The following is a 6,758-nucleotide window of genomic DNA, read 5'->3' as shown; positions in this document are numbered from 1 at the left end:
CTATGAGATGAAAAAACCATAATGTACAAATGACTAATTTCAGACCAAACAGTATGCATAGCTATAAATTCTACAATAATGTCAAATAAGAGGACAGATAAAGATAACTAAAAGAAAATGCCTCAAATTACTTACAAAGATCAATGTATGCACATATGCACTCGTTGCAACTGGAAGACCCAGAGCAGTAGCACCCTCATGTTGCTAGTTTAAGAGAATGAAATCAGTACTTTGATTTTGTTAGATGCTCTAATCCATCTAGTTGATTGAGAAGCTCCAGCATCGTCCCCTGCACTTCACTATCACCATTACCAGATCCAAATTCCATTCAAGCAGATCCAATGCTGTCGATTTCATCCATTAAAAAAAATAGAAATGAAGTCCAACTGGCACAAAAAATGAGATACGGTTATGAATGAGAGTCGAAAAAATGCACCATCTGGTGATACTACACAAAATCAACTAGGCTATGCTGTAACTAGATAACAGATCAACCCTGACATGCAAACTAAGCTAAGAAATTTCTGTACATATATTCTACACAATACACATGAGAGAGAGAGAGAGAGAGCGCTCCTAACAGAAAACTCAAAAAATGGAGTGTGTCATGATGTTAAGAAGTTCCAGATTTCTTTCGTATTTTGACACTTCACCAGGATGCTCTGGTTTATTATCGCCGTTGTCATCAGTGTTGGCTCGATCAGTGTCATTGAAAGTCGTCCCATTCTCATCTTCGCCTCCATATTCTGATGAACCATTTACCTCCTCACTCAACCCCATATTTTCAATCAACTTTGCTGCATCTGCACTGTCATTAACATCCCCACTGTCTTGCACTGCATTGTAAATGAATAAATAATGAGTCAGCTCAACTGTGGTGCTGTTTGGTGCAACTTATAATGCTGCTTATAACTTTTCTTATTTTGAGTCTGTGAAAATGTTTGGTGCAACTTTTACTTATAACTTATGAGACAGAAATAGCTCAAATAAAGTTGAAAAAAGCTGGGGAAATCATTCTTTTAGCTTCTATTTATCATCAACTTACAGCTTTGGAAAAGCTGCACCAAACAGGCTCTAAGAATAATTACACAACTACTACTAAAAACAGGGAGGAAAATATTCAAATCTTGCCATCAGATGAGAACTCCTGAACTTCAACGCTATTGTATGTCATAACCTAGACCAATGGAGTTGAATTGTCATACTCACTAGCACTTCGCAATGATGATGCTGAAGCAACTTCAGGTTTGGTACTGCTTCAACTATATCACCACCACCATCATCAACATGTTTCTCCGTTTTCCTCTTTATATTAGCTGAAGAAGCTTGAGATGCCACGGCTATGCCTGCATTGAACCATGTTCAGATGAAAAATTTAGAACCATTACTGCTAGATCAAATCCCAATCAGGTGAAGTTAATGAAGATAATCCAACTTGATCACTTACATATGGAATCAAAAGATATTCGCTATCTCTCCTTTAATTGCATTAGAGTACTTCCATAAATTCCATTTTAATGCCTTTTTTCCCAAGTAGCTGGAAATTATGCTAGAATGATAATATGTAAATGCGTCAATTCAGGCTTTAATTGTGGCTTGCACTGAACAGTTAAGTCTTTGACACCTATCTGCAAGATGCTACAAACTTTACCAATGGACTATGGATTGGTTACATTTTGCTAGATAACCAATTGTCCAAAAATCTTAAACTATTCAGAATGAGTCCATCAATGTAAATAAGCTAGCACCATCCCTCATGTGTTCCCATCTGGCAGGTGGAGAGGGAAGTAGACAAAAACATAAACTAAACTAAACATAAAGCACAAACACGCATAGAGTGGTGTTTAATAATAACAACAACCTTGATTCTCACATAAAAGGGCCAACCTATGATATCAATTGGGTTCATAGTCCCCAATTATATCCCAAGACCTCACATGTAGACTTTCAATGTAGAATTCAACACACTTAGCATGACTCAATATCATTACAATCTTGCCCCTTATCCCCTACCGTCCTCGCCAAAGGCCCAAATTTGAAGAATAAGATAATTCTTAAAAGTTAAAACAATGTAAGTATATTCTAGAATATAACTAAAAAGTCTCATCGTTTAGTACCTCTTCAGCAGTTCAAAACACCAGCTACATGAAAGGAATGAAATTCAAGACCCAGCCAGAGTTACCTTCCACGAGAAAACAGAAGTGGACACACATAGAGGACAACAGTATCGGTCTGCAAAATGATGGTAATACAATGATGCACTTAAGTCTATGAAACATTAAAGAACAATGTGTTTGGTAATATAACCCAGAAAACTAAATCTACTTGCAGATATCATCTAAAATTTATAATTCAATATCTATGTGAAGCATCCTCCACTCCACCTCCCATCTTTTCTTTAACACAATACTGCAAGATGAGCAAAGTACTCATGTGGACATATCAAGAAAGGATCGACTTCAAGCTCTCCCCCTACTTTTCTGGGTTAATCCATTCAATTTTAGACATGCTCAAGTCCTAGCTCAATCATTAGGCATCTGTTATCAATGCTTAAAAGATTACCAAGTAGAGTGATCAAACCTTGAGATAGTTAGAACACTGGCACTAAAACAACTTCAAATCCAACAAAGTAGTATTAAATTTTTGTTTCTTTATTCAGCCAAAAATTCAAGCTTATCAGAGTGATTTATGCAACAAAATCTTCTCCTTCACTTCTCCATTTTATTTAATTTTTTTCTCTTCTCTAGAGCATATTTAGGACACATTACATTGTCAGAAACAGAGAAAGAAAGAGAATTACATACCTTTTTGCTGATCAAATCTTAGATACGGAAGATCAATGAAGATGGCGAAGACTCACTGTCATTAGGGTAAAACCAAAATCAAAGAGAGAAGGGGAGAGGCAGAAATCAAACCTAGCGAGTGCGAGTTCGAAGGGAGCACATTCAGAGCATTTTCGATCCGGATACAAAACCAGTTGCAATCTTGCAGAAACCCACTCTGCACTTAAATCATTAAAATCAAAGAGGGATCAAGACCCATTACAGAGAGAGAGAGAGAGAGAGAGAGAGAGAGAGAGAGGGGGGGGGGGAAGAAGAGATTAGGGATTTTTTTGGGTTTGAGATTAGGGATTTTTTTTTTTTGGAGGGGGTGTGGAAGCGGGAATGGGAAAAAAATAAAGGGGGGGGGGAGCGGGAATGGAAATCAATTTAGGGGGGATGAAAAACAAAAATAAAAATAAAAAAATAATTAAATAAATTTATTTTTTGTTAAAATATATTTATTTTTTTGTAGTTAATGAATTTTTTTAAATTTTTTTTTTTTTTAGTTATTAAGATTGAAAATTTATTTGTTTCATTTTTATTTTAATGAAAAAAAATATTTTTATTTTTTATTTTGTAGAAGTAGGGGTAATATGTATTTTAATAAAAAATATTTTTCACTAAAATAAAAATATTTTTCACTAATATATATTTTAGTGGTAGTGTAAATGGAGTGGCAGGGATGAAAGAGAGGTAATGGTAGTAGTAGTAGCAGTAGTAGTAGTGGTGGTAGTAGAGTGGTGGCGATAGTAGTAATAATGGTAGTCGTAGAGGTGAAGTAGCGACAGTGGAAGTAATAATGGTGGTGGAATGGTGTTTGCAGTAGTGGTGAAGGTGATAGAAGAGATGGGTGGTGAGAGAGAGTGATAGACAGAGAGACACAGAGATGAGGGAGAGAGTGATAGACAGAGAGACACAAATATAGAGGGAAGAGAGATGAGCGAGAGAGATAAAGAGCAGAGAGATGAGCGAAAGAGACAGAGAGAGAAAATAAATGAGAAAAGAGATGAAAGAAGAGATAGATGAGTGAGAGACACAGAGATGAGGGAGAAAGTGAGCAATGTGAACACAATGGGAGAGAGAGATAAACAGACAGATAGACACATAGAAAGAGAGAGAGAGAGAGAGAAGAGTGAGAGGCAGACAAACAGACACAGAGAGAGAAAGAAAGAGAGAAGAGTGATAAGTGAGAGAGAGATAAAGAGAGAAAGAGATATAGAGAGAGAGACAGACAGAGAGACGGAGAGAAAAAGAGATAGAGAGAGACATATAGAAAAATAGAGAGAAACAAGCGATGAGAGAGATATATAGAAAGAGAACGAAAAGAGATGAACGAGAGAGAGAATAGAAAAATAGAGACATAGAGAGAAGACAAATGAGAAAGATAAAGAGAAGAAAGATGAATGAAAGACACACAGACAGATAGACAAACAAACAGAGAAAGAAGAGAGATAGCGAGAGAGAGAGACAGAGATAGAGTGATGAGCGATAGAGAGAGATAGACAAAGTGGTTGCTAAAAGTGTATTTTCTTATAGTGGATCGATAAATCGAGAAGGAGCTCGATAAATAGAGAAGATGAGAGTAAGAGAGTGAGCAAGACGAACATAGTAAGAGAGAAATAGACAAAGAAAGATAGGTGAGAAATGTTATATCAAAAGAGTAAGACGACATTGTTTTTTTTTAATTTCTTTTGCGACAGAAAAATACTGTTGAATTTATTCAAACCATTTTGTGACTGTATATATATGAAGCTATCTCAAAACCACAATCACTACGCTAGGTTAGAGTTTTCGAAAAACTCTTTTCAGAAAATTATACTTCTTGTTTTTCGTGTTATATTGTTTTTACTGAATTGTTTTAATATTTTAAGTATTTTTTAAAATTTTTAGACACACCTAACATAAATGCACCTAAAAATTTAAAAATTTGTAAAAAAAATCTTTTAAAAATTCACTAAATACCAAAAATACAAAAAAAAATACAATAATTCAATACCGTCGCAAATGCTCTCATTTTTTGAGACGGCAAATAGTGCCGTTGCAAATGCTCTGCTTTTTTGAGACGGCAAATGGTTCCGTCGCAAATACTCTATTTTTTTAAGACGGCAAGTGTTGCGTCGCAAATAGTTCCGTCTCATATACCCACTTTTCTTGTAGTGAGGAATGAGAAGGAGTTGTGTGTGAGAGTGAGATGAGAAACGGAGAAGGGTTAGGGCAAAATTTTGGGGGGAATCCCCAATTTGAGAGGGAATTTCAAATTAAGAAAAAATTTTGTGAAAATATTTGCTGCTAATTTTTTTCGAGATGTGAAAAATAGATCAGGCTTGTTAAATTAATATTTTTTAATTTTATTTACTGTTTATACTTTTTACTTTATTGGAGTTTTATGACTCAGTTTGTGAAAAAAAATTACAAAATTTAGAAATATTTAGAAAGTATAAATTTAAAAATAAGTCTTACAAATCAGATTTATTTACTCATAAGTCATGAGTGAATTTTTTTTACACACTTAGCCCTCGTTTTGATAATGAAATTTTTTTAAAACTTTTTAAATATATGTTTTGTGTCTGTAAAATGATTATTTCATTAGTACTGGTAATAATATTGAAAAATTTATTAAAATGATAAATAATTGGGATATTTTGTCTTTTATTTGTGAATTTTGATTTATTCTTAATTTATTAGTGTTATTGAAATATGATGATGTAAAAAGTATAAATAGTTTAATTGTACTTTTTAAAAATAATAAATTTATTATTAAAAATTAAATTCATCAGACTGACCTGTAACTATGTCTTTAAATTTTTGCAATGTAAAACTATCGACAAACAGCCAATAACAAGTTGCCCATTTTAGCATACCTTTCGCGTGAGGGCCCAATTATTAAAAGATGTGTTCAACCATCAAATGAAAGCCGACTACTTCTTCCATCTAAAAATAATAATCTATTTTCAGAATTTAATTTCTTTTTATAATACAATTATTACATTTTAAAAATATTAATTTTTCAAAATTACTTTTTGATAGTATATTTTTTTAGACATATCAATTGTCATAATTGTACTTTTTGTATTATTCATGGATTTAAAAAAAGGACAAAATAAGAAATTCATATTATTTTAATAATTAATTTTTTTAAAAAATTAATATTTTGAGATAATAAAAAAAATAAGATATTAATATTTTTGGATGGTGGGTGTACAACCTCTTAATAAAAATAATTAATTTTTTAATTTTCATTTGGCTACCAAACAATTTAGTAGCCGAAAGTAGGTATTTGGTGACTAAAGGAAATTTTGTCGTCGAAAGTTGACATTTGGCGACCAAAAGTTTGGTCGGGAAAGATTAAAAATTATTTTTTTTATTTTCATTCGGCTACCAAAAAATTTAGTAGCCGAAAGTAGGTGTTTGGCGACTAAAAGAAATTTTGTCGCCGAAAGTTGACATTTGGCGACCAAAAGTTTGGTCGGGAAAGATTAAAAATTATTTTTTTTATTTTCATTCGGCTACCAAAAAATTTAGTAGCCGAAAGTAGGTATTTGGCGACTAAAAGAAATTTTGTCGCCGAAAGTTGACATTTGGCGACCAAAAGTTTGGTCGGGAAAGATTAAAAATTATTATTTTTATTTTCATTCGGCTACCAAACAATTTAGTAGCTAAAGGTACCTCTACGGCTACTAAATTTTTATTTAGTCGCCAATTGTCATATGTTTAGCTACTAAAAATTGTTTTAGTCGCCAATTGTAATATCTTTAGTTACTAAATTTTTTTTAGTAGCCAATAATCAACATTTCCCTACTAAAAAAAATTAGTAGCTAAAATGTTGACTTTTGCCGACTAATATTATTTTTGGTAGCCAATTCCGTGACTTTTGGCGACTAAATTAGTTTTGGTAGCTAAAAGTGGTCGGCAAAAATGCTTTTTCTTGTAGTGATT

At 33.1% G+C, this 6,758-nt stretch overlaps 1 long non-coding RNA gene across 1 annotated transcript; it reads right to left on the bottom strand.

The window, feature by feature from the left end:
• Window positions 1–503: 503 nt before the first annotated feature.
• On the bottom strand, window positions 504–3,043 carry LOC145790095 (uncharacterized). The gene is made up of 3 exons (XR_014328740.1): window positions 1,448–3,043; window positions 1,210–1,346; window positions 504–836 (listed from the first exon to the last, which is right to left on the bottom strand). It is a non-coding gene; the product is annotated as an uncharacterized LOC145790095 (long non-coding RNA).
• Between the last annotated feature and the right edge of the window lie 3,715 nt (window positions 3,044–6,758).

This window comes from Camellia sinensis, chromosome 1 (assembly GCF_055761805.1).
Source record: "Camellia sinensis isolate YWXY chromosome 1, ASM5576180v1, whole genome shotgun sequence".
Lineage (NCBI taxonomy): Eukaryota > Viridiplantae > Streptophyta > Magnoliopsida > Ericales > Theaceae > Camellia > Camellia sinensis.
This window is presented reverse-complemented; position numbering and strand designations above follow the sequence as displayed.